The following is a 15185-nucleotide window of genomic DNA, read 5'->3' on the forward strand; positions in this document are numbered from 1 at the left end:
CAACGGTTCATCCCCCGTCTGGTACGGGAGGTAAGTCCAATCGAAACACTCGCGAATCTCCTGTAAGCGAGTTACTGTATTCCTTAAGGTGATAATTGTTTGAGGACGAACCAGACTGTTTTTAAATTCCTAGTAAAGGGAAAGGCCTGGCCAATACAAGATAAGGGTTCGGATTTCATCACCGCTCCCTTCTTGCCCGCCTTAGGAAAACGAAACCTAACGCGAACCCAAGCTTTAAAATCTGATTAGAAAGAGACCTATAGGGTATCGAGCTTGTTAGGAAAAATTTCGAAGGATATTGGTTACCTTTTAAGCAATATCGAAGTTCATAATGGTTTCTGTGAGTTGAATGCGTGACTGCGCCGCCTTGTGATAGCGGTGAGGCCTTGGGTATCTAAGCTCCACTGAGCTTCCCTCGCCTCAATTCAACTTACTTTGATTCGGATTTATTCCAGAGGGGTTTGCTTAAACTGTAACGAATTCCCCTTCGAGAGATAGAAGCTAGTCTAGAAACAATCTAAGTGGAGCCATCATGCTTTTTGTTTGCTAGATTCTATAGGTTTGATTTGGCCGAGTCAGCCTTGTTTGTGATTGTGTAGAATTCCCTTGCAATTAAGAATGTCGAACTGGTATGATAGAAGCCAATACAATGAATATCGACCTGAATTTGAATATGGACATCATCAGTATTATGACCATAGTGAGAATAGTGGCTGGGGACGCCAACCTTTTCAAGGTTATGGTTCATACCATGGTGAGCCCAATTACTATCCACACGTGCATCAGTCATACGAGCAAGAAGATTATAGTACTAGTTCTTCGTTTCTAGAGGATACAATCAAACTATTGAAAAGTAGTCCTTATTATGATCCTTCAGTTCCTATTCCTTCTCTAGAAGAGACTCTCAGGAATTTAGCTGAGTCATCACGTCAGTTAGCTGAATCGACGTATAAATTAGATGAGGTGAATAATGTAGTTATGGACGAAAGAACTGCAACAACAACTGAATCTGTAGAAGATATCCTCAATAGATTAACTCAAAACTTAGATCCTACACTAAGGGAACTTTCTTTGGAAGAGACCCTTGAGAGGATAGCTGAGTCGACATGTAGACTTGAGTTAGAGACGAACGAAAGTATTGCTCGAAATAACTTGAATTGCCAATATAGTGTATCCAATAATACCCTTGAGAATGAAGATAGTTTTTCACATAATCAAGATAACGAGGTTATAATTGGTAAAACTACTTATTTAGATAAGGTTCAATCATCTTCGTACTATTATGATGATGAGGATAGTAGTGATGAAGAATCTGAAATATGTAGGCATAGTGATCAGGAATCTAGTAATCCAATTGAGCTTTATAGTGATTATATTATTTCTACTTCAAATCCAAATAATTTTTATGATTATTCACCTATTCAAGAGGACGAGGATTTGATTAGGAATACCACCGTTTTAGACGATGTAGTATTTCCTTTTGATTACGAAGCCGATAGTGGTTTAGAGGAACGGGTTTATTCTGAAAATGTTGTTTTAGAGTCTAGCGACTTAGAAACAATAGTCTTGGAAGAAGAAGATAGACCCGTAGAGATGAGTAAAGATGCACTACTTGATAATAACTTAGAAGAATCTCTTGAATATTTTAAGGACTCTGAAGATACGAAAATTCAAGAAATAATTAGAGGTCTATCTAGAGACACTGAAAACTCTAAGTTTGGGGGTGATTATCACTTTCCTAGTGCTTTACCTTTAACTCTCAGAAAGTCCCCTCACATAGGACTTGATATCCATGCCTCAACCATCTTACAAGATTATCTTCATACTAGGTTTCCCGAACCTAATGATGTCCTGAAAAAAGTTCAGTCGTTAGAAACCCATCCTCTGGTTGATGTGGTTTGCCCAGGATATGATACCCAGATTGACTTTGTTTTCCCACCAAATAGTTTTCTTCCAATTGTGGGAACGTATAGATTTCCAATGTGTCACTTATTACGTTATGAGACTAAGCCTAAGTACTTTAGGAAATTAGAATCGACACATTTGCTTCAGAATGACCACTACTCTGACTGTGGTCAACTATGTAAGTCATACCTAATTGACTTAGAGGATCCTAAATTATTTAGGTTATTTTGTGATTCCAGGTTCTTATCTGAGTTTTTCCAGACTCTAGGACCTAATAATTTGGATCCTACCTATGAGGAAATGCATCCGAGGAAAATAGTCTATTTAGACCCCTTCATTAGAACCTGAACCTGAACCGCAATTAGCGATAGTTATCCAGAAACTAGGTAAGGGCATGCTAGTCTTGTACATTTTCTTGGTTCACTGCAGTTTCCTTTTGTCAGCTTTTTTTGGTTTTAAAGACCCACAGTTATTCCGGCTACTGTTATACGGTTCGAGTTGACTAATCCTTGCTTAGTCTGGCTGAAGACTTTAAACTTAGCACTTCTTGGGAGGTAACCCAATATTCATGCGACACGGTAATATCTTTCCTTATCTCTTTTGCTTCAAATGGTAACAGTTTCTCCTTGTTCATGCTTTTTTTTCATCTTTAGAACATTGAGGACAATGTTAGATTTAAGTTTGGGGGTATGGGAGAAACTTTTTAGTTGCACTTTTGAAACTTCTAGCGTCACATGGTATCCGGTTAGCTAAGTTTACATATTGTTTCTCACCGAAAAGATAGAAATTGGAATGCTACAGATAACAACTTATTGAGACATTAGAGAAAAAGACATTGAGATCCTTGAAATTTAGGAGAGAACTTGTTCTTTTTAGAGGGTAACCGTGATGGACCTAACCATACATGATGGAAAGGCAAGTAGGTCAGGAAATGCCAGAAAGACAAAGCAACCTCACAATGTAGTCTTAGTTACTGGATTGCGACTCTCTCTCAGTAGAAACTTATCATCATCAACAAGCGGAGCGACATCAAAATCTATGAAGAAAGTGAAGACGTTTTAGGTTTAGAAGCAACAATAGAAGAGAATAATTCAAAAATCAAAGTTGAAGTTATAAGAGCAAATGATATAAGTTGTTAGAATCCATGATACCAAGACATCACAAGTTGCGAAGATCCAAGTTTTGAAAGTCCTTCTCTCATGGCCATGTAAATTTTTGTCTTGTAATTTTTTTTATTTTAGCCATGAAAAAAAAAGAATGAAAAAAAAAGAATGAAAAAAAAAATGAAAAAAAAAATAATAATGATGAAACATCATTGCGTTCTTTTTGTTCAATAAGGCCATAGGGAAGAAGAAATTTATAAGTCAAGCAAGAAATCGAAGAGAAGAGTTAATTTTCAAGGTTCTATGAGGTTCGAGAGTTTATCATCAACAGTTGAAGACCGAAGAAGGCGTTGTTTCTACTGGGCACTGTGAGAGAGTCGAAGAAAGATGCATTTTGGTTGCTTTGTTAGTCTGCTTTCAATCTGGCACAAGATCTTTCTAGCACTGTTTTAACTCATCACACGTAATTAGTCCAGCTGTATAGCAGATGTCCCTCTCATTTTTATCTCTCTCCTAATCTTATCCAGCTGTAAAGCAGCGGACGCATCTTACAATGTTTATCTAGATGTATAGCGGATATCTCTTTATCTAGCAGTCGTGTGGATGTGTCTCCCCTTTTCTTCAGTTAGCTTTAGAGCTGACACCTTTAATTTCTCTGGCATTCTAGTTACTTGGAGATAAGTTGAGAATATGTATGTCCTCATAGCTCTTTGGATACTTGTGACCAATTAGGAGTAAAGGTTTTGTGGGTATATCTCTGGTAAGCCCTCCCGAGACTTTAACTCGGCCACTAGGTCCATCTAGGGGTTTAAAGGCTTATTTCATACGCTAAATGCAATCGACGATGCCTGCGACAGTGAGTTAGGATTTTATTTTCTATTTGGTTTGCTCGAGGACTAGCAAATAATAAGTTTGGGGGTATTTGATAGGCACATTTTTGTGTCTTATATAATCTCAATTGTATATATTATTAGTGCTCGATTTTATATTTATTATGGCTTTTTATGTCCCTGTAGGTATTCTTGGAGAAATAAGCTTTTGCGGCGAAATTGGCTAAAAAAATGGTTTTTGCGTCCGTGGGAGAAAACTACTATACAGACTCTCACTTTGGATAAGGGGTAACCTACTTACTAAGGGGTGACCCATTTCCAGGCATCTGCTAAAGGGAGACCGGAACTGGATAAGGGGAGGTCATCTTCATAATTCAAATACAAGTTTTGGCGGGAAAATGCATGCAGCGAGGAGCAGATTTGGAGATCGAATTTCTACGTGATTTTAGGAGATTCAATGGATGTATTTGGTACGTATGGACTCTACAAGACTCAACAGGTCTGTTACAATCGATTGGACCCAACCAATTGGGCTGGAATGGCTGGGAGAAGTGATCAAAGTCCAAACAGGACACGTACGCTTCTGTTGAGTTTGAAGATTTTGCGAGGAATATTTGGGAGAGTTTCACGCTAGTGATTGTTGTACTTGGTCCTATTCAAGTCTTGATAAGAGTTTGGTGGCAAGTTTATAGCTAACAAACGCGTACAGGGAGATCACAAGAGAGATATTCTCTCAACAACGCAGAGAAGAAAAAAAAAAGTCGCGGATTCAGTAAAGATTTTTCGGGATTAGAGGACTATATAAGAGTTGGTTCAAGTTATAAAGAGGGTGAGAAAGTTTTAGAAACCCTTAGGAGAGAGTTGGGAGTTCACGAGAGACGAGAAGAAGAAGTTACAGGAGGTATTGTTGCTGCTGCTGCTCGAGGAGGAAGAAGAAGACGAAGAACAGACTCGCAGAGTCCGTCGTTCTTCGACAGTCTTAAAAGCATAACAAGTATTGTTCTTATACAACAGTAAAGGCTTATCGTTTACAGCAGTCTCAAAAGCACTTACCCCTTTGTAACAGTGACGTTGTAACACTTCTACAGCGTTGCTAATTCCTGTTTCATCTTATATACATCAATAAAAACACCTATTTTAGCCATGAATACATCTTGTGAGTGTGTTTTTGGGATGAGGAGCTAAACCCAATCCCAGGGGTGATGGAGGAAGCCATTCTTCCAAAAGTTATGTGGTAAAATTCATTTAAATTTATTTATGCAATCCTTTTATGATTAATTGCACCGAATGAAAATTGAATAAATGATTTTTATTAATTAATTGTGTTTTCTCTTGATGAAATATGCTTGGTTTATTGCTTTTGATATTTCATGCTTGCGATTAACAATGGATGTTTTGAAAATCTGATTTAGGCAATGATTAGAATCACAATTGTTTTTGATTTGAATTATAACGTCTAGAATTGCATGATAATAATTATTATTGAATCACATGAATTTTGGTGAATGGTGAAATCCTAACCCCTGGTCTTTCCATAATATTTACATCACCTTTGAATTTAATTTGTTTTATCTTTAATTTTTTATTAAGTCTAAAAATTATTTCCTTCACAAGTCTGAAAAGAACCCAGTTTTTACCACAACTACAACATCATTTGAAAAACCATCAGTGTGGGGATTAGGTTTCCCAGTTGCTAGAGTTCTCCCTTATATAGTATTCAAATCAGGGTTTGCAATCAATGTTAACTTGATAACAAAGCATTCAATATTCACCGTTAAATGAAAACTTGATTAGACTCAAGATAATATCTTTCAACCGTTGGATCGAACTTAGCTTGTTATACACAAATGAAAAGTGACTTCATTTAGATATGAGTAACCGTACCTAAATGTGTACACCTTGTTGGCTCAACAATAGTTAACCGAAGTTAGCCATATGAAAAATTTCATATCAACCTTATTCATATTAACCATAACTAGTTCAAATGACTCAAATGAGACTAGTTCTAGAGTTGTTCAATTGTTTATATTCTCATAAAATTATACAAGATACAATTGATGCAAAATCGATTTTGATTCACTCGAATCAATTCATGAACATTATAGCCACGGTTTGCAAAAGATTGCATTCCTTACTATATAAATATATTAATTCATGAACAAACCGATTTTAGAACATAACCTACTCAAGTATGCAAACATGTACGCATACCTAAGTGGTCGGACTTAGTTTGGGGTTCGCCTGTATGCAAACGGGTATGCATACCGAAGTTAAAACCGATTTTCAAATTATTTTCACATGAGTTTGGAGGTATGTGTACCCGTTCGCATACTGGTGAACCCAAACTTAGTTCGGCTACTTAGGTATGCGTACCCGTATGCATACTTGAGTAAGTTAAGTTTGAAAATCGGTTTGTTCATGAACTAATACATTTATATAATAAGGAATGCAATCTTTTGCAAACCGTGGATAAATGTTCACGACTTGATTTGAGTGAATCAAAACCGATTTTGCTTCAATTGTGTCTTGTATACTTCTATGAGAATATAAACAATTGAACAACTCTAGAACTAGTTTCATTTGAGTCATTTGAACTATTTATGGTTAAGATGAATATGGTTGATATGAAAATGTTCATATGGCTAACTTCAGTTAACTATTGTTGAGCCAACAAGGTGAACATGTTTAGGTACAGTTACCCATATCTAAATGAAGTCACTTTTCAATTGTGTGTAATAAGATAAGTTCGATCTAACGGTTGAAAGATATTAGCTTCAGTCTAATTAGGTTTTCATCTAACATTGAATATTGAATGCTTTGTTACCAAGGTAACATTGATTACAAACCCTGATTTGAAGACTATATAAAGGAGAACTCTAACAACTGGGAAACCTAATCCCCACACCTCTTGTGTGATACTAGTTGCGACTAGAGTCGATTCTCCTTTAACCTTAGGTTTTTCCAAAACCCTGTAGGTTAACGACTTGAAAACTTCATTGGGATTGTGAAGCCAGACCCAACTATTTTCTCTGTAGTTACGTGTTCTGATCTTTTTGTTTTCTATCGTGATTGAGTACTATCTTCTCTAAGATTTGCTCGAGATTTAATCTCCGATAGGCAAGATAAAAAGTAGTCACAAACATCTTCGTCTCATCTTTTGTGACTCCACAATATCTTGTTTCGCTACCATACGATTAAGATTATTGTGGGGTGATTAATATTTCTAGGTTGTTCTTCGAGAATATAAGTGCGGTATATCAATTGGTTTCTGTTCACTTTGATTTATCAAAAGACGGAACAAAACTCATAGGTTTATCTCTGGGAGACAGATTTATCTATTCAATAGAATTTTCTGTGTGAGACAGATTGGTTTATCAAGTCTTCGACTTTGGGTCGTAGCAACTCTTAGTTGTGGGTGAGATCATCTAAGGGAATCAAGTGCATAGAGTCCTGTTGGGATTCAAAGTAGTAAGAATCACAACTGTACCTTGATCAGTGCGAGATTGGTTAGGGGTCAACTACATTCCAGTCCGAAGTTAACTTGGAGTATGCTAGTGTCTGTAGCGGCTTAATACAGTGCGGTGTTCACATCTGGACTAGGTCCCGAGGGTTTTCTGCATTTGCGGTTTCCTCGTTAACAAAACTTCTGGTGTCTGTGTTATTTCTTTTCCGCAATATATTTGTTTATATAATTGAAAAATCACAGGTTGTGCGTAAGTTCAATCAATTATAAATCCAACCTTTGGTTGTTGATTTTGATTGATACTTGGATATTGGTTTTTGATACCGTCCAAGTTATTTCTTATATTCAACTGGGCTCGCAAATTCCTATTTGTTTGATTGTAGATTGAATTAAGAAATTGAGATATAACTCGTTGATATACTTTTCTTAAGATTTAGTCTGATTGTCTAGTTGATTCTCTTGAAGTATATTGGATTTAGTCCATACAGATTGCTAAGCGAAATATTGGGTGTGGTTGTTAGACCCCCGCTTTTTCAAACGCCGTGAAGTCTAATGCTCAACTACTCTTACTATCCTAATCCGAGACTTAGCTATAAGTAGACTAGAAATCAAGACTTATAGTTTTGGAAACTAAACTTGACAACAAGCTTGAGATAGCAACACTTGCGAATTCGACCGAGCAGTGCTCTAACACATATATACCGATTTTAGCCTTGCAAAATCACATAAAAATTGTCTTGCCACAATCGGTAGATAAGGGTATCAACATCGACCGATTTTAGCCTAAAAAGCATCCATAAGAAAAGGCATTTTTGCTTACAAGAATCGGTCGATATATTTCCCTCATTGATCGATTATGTTAGCCAGTCAATATTTGGGGGGGGGGGGGGGGGGGGGGGGGGGGTGGGGGGGGGGGGAATCCCTGAATCGATCGATGCAGATGCCAATATCAACCGATTCTGTAAGATCGACAAAATTATGGAATGAAATCCTCATAATAGATATATAGATATGAATATATAGACCAGTTGTAAACTTTTAATTCTTGTGAAAAGCTACATCTGTCTTTTTGGAGGTACACATCGACTGATTATAGCTTAAAAAATAACCAGAATTCCTATATTTTTGGCCAAATTATAGTTCTTTGATCGCGTATTAGGCAAACACAACCGTTTTAGGACCACCCAAATTTATTCATAAATTAATAAACATAACATATTTTCATTCGACCAACAAACATAAGTTAAAGATATAAGTTTTGACTACTTAATTATCCATAGTTAGAGACATAAGTTTGAAAACAAAAATCCATTCAATCGTCTTTATCATCGTCAACACTACGACCAACTCAGTGGGCTTGACAGTTGAGAAATCACAGGCTCTATAATAGGTCGATATGGACATTGAAATAAACAGTTTCTAGCAAAAATAGCCAAGCAAAACATGTGTAGTTCTTCCAAACTAGAATTGGTAGATGTGGACATGAAGACCGATTATGGTTAGATGTTCTTCAACCAGAAAATACATCTACAACTATCAGTTGATGAGAGCATGAACATCGACCGCTTTATAAAGGAATCATTCGACATGAACATAAACATAGACCGATCCAGGTTAAACACAAAAAACCTTGAATTCAGAATTCTCAATTGAGTGAATGCATGTTTATATAACCTAATTTAGAGATTAGGTTGATAAAGTACTTGATTCGAGCGATTTCTTATGCTTGTATTGTGCTCTGAGATTGTTCGTCTTCCGTAACCGTTTTTTATTCGATGGTTTATCTTGAATCGATCTCGTAATTATAATCACTCTCTAGGATAAGTAACTCCAGTAGCTTGTTTATATCTTGTTTTCGTCGTCGTTATATAGAAGAGAAAAAAATTAATCATTTTTTGAGTCGTCAAGAAAATGAAAAAAAAAAAGAGAGAAGAAAAGGAATCGGTTGTTGATGATGAAAGTGTGAGAATTTGGAAATGAAAATAGATTGGAGAATTAGGTATTATTATTAGGATTTAATGGAGGGTAATTCGGTAATTTGGTAATTTTGTCCAATTTAGACATCCCTAACCCTTCGTCAAGTTGGGAACAAAATTTGGGTAGGCCTCAAATGAATGGAACATGACTCAAACTAGGTAAGTAAATCTCTATATTTTGGTTTTAAAAAGAAAATCTCTATACTTTGGATTTGAACTTCTAAGATTTAGTTGGATACTAATTGGACAAGAAAGTTTCTCCTTCATAATATTATGTTTTTGCGACCCTAAAATGTGGGAATCCGAGGAAAAAAATTCTCTTAGTATAGTTTTTACAAAGGAAACTCTTATGATATCAATGTTTAAAATTTATTAGCGCTTTGTTTCATGAAAATATGGTTTTAAGACTTCATCATCCTAGAATCGAGAGCTTTCAGAATACAAGAAAATTGGATCTTTCGATGGATTTGGTATCAAATTTGTTTGGTTTCAGACTACTTATTTTCTGTTTTTAAAACTTAATCAATTTTTTTTAGGTTTCCTAAGCCTTGTTTAGGTCTTTTATGTTTAAATTTCATGTTTGAGATATTTCAGAAGCAAGGATGTAACTATTATATAATAGGAATTATATGGTGAGGGAAAAATGATCAACCAAGCGGGAGTGCTACATCATGGGGATGCAACACTACAACGGTGAAAGGGTCATAACCATTATCTTCTATAATGATATGTGATTGGGTAAAATCTTTGTGACAAATGATACTTGTAGAGAGAAATTTATGATATCGGGGATTCATATGGTAAAAACTAGAATTCATGATGTTCTTCGATGTTCTTGGCCAAAGTCGAAGCAATTGTGGTGACATATAGAGGTCTATGGAAGAAGAAGAACAATTGAAGAGGCAAACTCTTTGTACAATGTCTTATTGTTAGTACATCGTTTATCATTAGTGAGTTACACGATTAGTTGATTATATGATGTACTATGATACGATAACTCGTTATTCTAATGAAAATTCTCGAAGTTTTATTGTCAGTGGATGTAGTCGATAACGGGTAGGTGAACCACGTAATCTTTGTTCCTTATGTCGTATTTACTATATTCTTTCTTGTATTATCAATCATATTTATTAAAGATGTAAGCGAATGATTCGATATAAGATACTTGAAGTAGGATACTCCATGGAATATTAGACGACACAGTTCAATATCTCTATGAAACATATCGGTTAGGTCGATCAGGTTTAATGTGTCCTTGGTATCCCAACAAAAACATAGATAACCAACTGATAGTCTCTATATATATGTGTTACAGAGACTATTAGAGGTTTGCGAACAAAATTTCGTTATGGAAGGCGGGCAGGGGCGATACTAGGACTTATGTGTTAGCGGCCAAAAAAATACTGCATCGAGTATAAGTTTACTCTTTTACCTTAGGAGGGTTAAAATTCACCATATAAATTTGCTCTCACAAGTCACTTAAATTGCAGATAAACCAAGCATATTCTCACTAAAATTTCAAATCAAGTGGGGCCTACAGACCAGTAATGTATACGCCAAACTTTTTTCACACTTTACATATATTAAGCTTGTATAATATAAAGAAACAACACCAATTTTTAAGAAAAGTATACAAACATCCAGTTTTTAGAGTTGTATTTGATTTTTATTTCTAAATTTCCATATGCTAAGCTTGTTTCGAAGAGATATAGGTCGCATATGTGTAAATCTCGGCCATCTCGGCGAGTTTTTTGGTCAAATCTCATCTCGATTACAAACTCATCTCGGTCATGATCAGAACCAAAAGCTTTGACGAGATCTAGGCGCAAATGTTGATTACACTGAACTCGGATGATTTTGGATGCAGATTTAGTATTGGAATGTTAAGAGTAAATAACACACAAATAGCGGCCGAGGTTAAAGTGATGAAGGACCAAGGCAACCGATGCAATCAATATACGTACTTGAAAAGGGGATAAAGTCAGCTTCCAAGATAATGTGCAACCTAACTACCGTGGACTTAATCAAGATAACTAAAGAGGAAGCTTCTAAGATATTCTAAAATCTAAGTAGTTTTCTAAATATACTTCTTATCATGTAATTTAGTCGGTAGTACTTATCTCTTATCACTCTATTAATAAAGATGTCAAATGTAACTGTAATCATTCCAGAATCATCAAACTCTGGAGATTAATAATATTTCTCCCTTTGGATAATTGCTCGTGGACATAGGTCGAATTGACCGAACCGCGTTAATTTCCTGTCTCAAATTTATTTCCGTCTCAGTATTCATAATTTCTTATTTAGCATGATTCCATACGTTTTGGATATGCATTACCACCCTTTGAAATTCGACTGATTGACTAGGCTGAGGGTATATTAGGCCTATTCCTATGCATTATGCCAAAAAAAAAACTAATTTGTCATACCAGGTGGCATGGAAAATCAGCCGCGCCGCTATGAAAAAAATGATAAGCGATGGTGTTTCTATCGAGTGATATTGACAATACCGCCAGCTTTACCGCTGCATAAAAACACAATATCGCTCGATGGGAAGTCTAGTGCCAACAATAGTTCTTTGTCGCCAATAAATAGGCAATTTATACCAAAATTTTTAGTCTAGTTGTTTTCTCTATTTCTCAAAAAAAATTACTTTTTTCAAATGGCAGAATTTCAAACCCAACTTGATTCGGCTTCCCAGCTTGATTTTTCTGGAGTAGTACTTGAAATTGTTCTTAAGAAGATGTGGGATAGTTATAAAAAAGTGGGTAAAAAGCAAGGAAGTCTTCAAGTTTTGGATATTAACCAACTCAAACCTGTTGTTAAGAAAAGGAAAAAAAAGAGTTCAAGGTAAGGAAGATTTGAAGGCAAAAAAGAGTACTAATAACAAAATAAAGGAAACTCCGTTCATGAGAGCGCGTTGAATGGAGGTTAGGTGAAATGAAGAAGGAAAACCAGATGAAGAAGATTGTCCGAGATTTTTATTTTTAAAGTTTTTATTTTAAATTATTATTGTCTAGTTTTCAAAGTACATTGACTTGGCGAGAAAATATTTGATGGTGCGATTCTAGATGGGGTCGTGGGGACTAATAAAAATCTACCATTTGTCATTCTTAATTAACTGATTTTAGTTAGTTAATTTCTTAAGCAAGGTTTTTTTAAGAATTTAGCACAGTAGAATGAGTTAACCGAAGAAGAAAATCTTCTTCGTCACCTTCTGTCTCGGTACATGAACTACCAACACATTCAACACGTGAACTAAAAGAAGATGATGATAAAAAAATCAAATTTGTATGGAAACTTAGAGGGAACACAACCCACTTACCAGTTTTTGATTTTCTGGACTACTATCGCCTCCTCCATCTTTCATGCCGATTTTGTTTATGGGTAAATGGTCGATTGTAAGAAACTCGGAAGGTAACCAAAACTCACCGTCATCTAAACTCTCTGCCATCTCAAAGTCTTTACATATAGCAGAAATTGATCTAAACTCCCCATTCCTAAATTTCCAATCTTATTCATAATGATACTCAAAACTAATTGTGTTTGACTGCATTGAAAACCTAGGAATTTATGTTTTGGTCTTTACGATCAAGATCTAAAATCATGAACATAAAAACCAAAATCAGTAAAGAAAAATTAATAAACAAAATCTGAACCACATCTTTGAACTTCTTTTGTCTGGTATATGTAAATTCCACAAAGAGGAAGAGAGTTTTTCTTCCTTCAGTTTTCTTTCATTAGAATAAGAATGGAAACTAATTACCAATTATATCTCCCTAAACACCCTTATTCTAAAAATTAAAAGACTAATTAGTTGGAAAACTAAATAACAAATGTCAGTTCCCTATTAGTCCCCCATACCCCTCCAAAAATCGCCCCCATCAAATATTTTCTCTGGCTTGGCTAAAACCTCCATAATTTTGCACATTGACATGGTTAACAGCTCCTTGATTTTGCACATTGACTTGGTTAACGATTCCTTCATTTTGCAAATTGACTTGATTAACATCTCCTTGATTTTGCACATTGGCTTGGTTAACGGCTCCTTTATTTTGCACATTAGCTTGATTTTCGGCAGCATGTTGGTTTCCAACAAACTTAGCTATGTTCATCATTTCAAAGCTTGGAAGATCTTTTTTTTTAATTAAAATAGTTATGAAGTAAGGAAGATAATTCTGTAGAGATTTTGAAATTCCGGTGTAAGTCGAAATGATTTTGAAGTTGAGTATGGTAGGAAATTCCTAACCGTTAGATGATTAATCACTCATCGATGATCATAGTATCTAGCGATGCAAAGACCATCGTTGACGCTCTTCGGACCAACGAGCGATTGGAAGACCATCGGGCGATAGAGTCTCTATCACTCGCCAGAAACTTCATTTCGTATGCCTAAATGGTACATTTAACAGTTAGGTATTTCTTTTATAAGCAAAGAAAAACAAAAAACAAAAAACACTAAGCTTCCCTGTGATCAACATATAAAAACAATCCTGTTAAAGGGGCGGGTGGTTCCATTGGAGGGGCGACAAGGGTGATAGAAATATCCCTATTATTGGTTAGGGGGTGTCCTATAGGGGTTGTTAATTGACTAGATTACCCTTTTCACCTCAAATGGACTAATTTACCCTTGGTTTTTTGGATGAAAATACTGGTCCTTCCCCATTATTAACCCAATTGAATCTGAAAATCAAAACAATTTTTTTTCAACTTTACTTCATCTTCTCTTCTCCTCCTCTCCACCATTAAAACTGATTTTTCATCGTCCTCTTTGATTAATCGGCGATTTGAAAAATTGATAATCGTTGATTGGAAACTATATTAGAGATGCCGAAGAAGAAGGTTGACGAAGATTGTAGCCGTTCTAATGAACCAAATCCTCCATTAGGTCAATAACATCAATTTGAAACTCCTCAACCATCAAAATCAAGCACAATGAGCTTTGTGAGGTATGTTTCGAAAAACCCAGTTAGAGTTTAGTTTATTGTGTTGATTTAGTTAGTTTTGTATAAAAAATTAGGGTTTTGGATCGAATTGAAACTGAAATTTGTGTGTTGCATGTGAGTTACGGTTGATAATTACTCCAATTTCAACCGTAACTATGGTTTTTGTTGATGATACGGTTCGTAATAACTGAAATACCAACCGTAAGTTCTTGAATTTATGAGAAATTGTTCAGTTACGTGTTTTTTTTTGCAACCGTAAGTAGCTTACGGTTGGTCTCGTGTGTTGAATTACGAACCGTACATTGTTCTGTAACTTTCATTTGGTTTCTACGGTTTGTAATTCCATCAATGTTATCAACCGTATTTGAGTTACGACTTGTAACTCAACATCCATTACCAACCGTAGAACATCCTGTATGTTAGTATTTGGCCAAAGAAAACTTACGGTTGAAAACTAAGATAACTACCAACCTTAGTTTAGTTACGGTTGATCTCGATACATCAGTTACCAACCGTATCGTTGATACGGTTGGTCTCGATTCACTATTTACAAACCGTGTGAGTGGTACGGTTGGTCTCTGTTCATTGGTTACAAACCGTAACTATGCAGGCTCACCATTTTGTTTTGTTTTTTGTTGTATATATTATTTGTTTTACCCTTAGTAAATCAATCAACTGTAATGCTTGTGTAGGAAGGAAAAGAGACGAAATGACTTAACCCCGATTGATCATACGCCCACCCCTCGCGGTGACAAGCATTTAGGGGTTAATAATAGAGGTATCCACAAGAATGAGAAGAAGATGAAGAATAAGTTTGAAATTAAGTTGAGGGAACAACCTGTGGCTGAATTTGGAGTTGAGCTAGAAGGAGTGAAACATAATGATCAAGAAGAGGTCGGAGTCGAAACTAACCGTGAAAGCAACGAAAATGAAATTGTGGAGGAAGAAACTAATAATGATGA

This window comes from Papaver somniferum, chromosome 7 (genome assembly GCF_003573695.1).
Source record: "Papaver somniferum cultivar HN1 chromosome 7, ASM357369v1, whole genome shotgun sequence".
NCBI classification, from domain to species: Eukaryota; Viridiplantae; Streptophyta; class Magnoliopsida; order Ranunculales; family Papaveraceae; genus Papaver; species Papaver somniferum.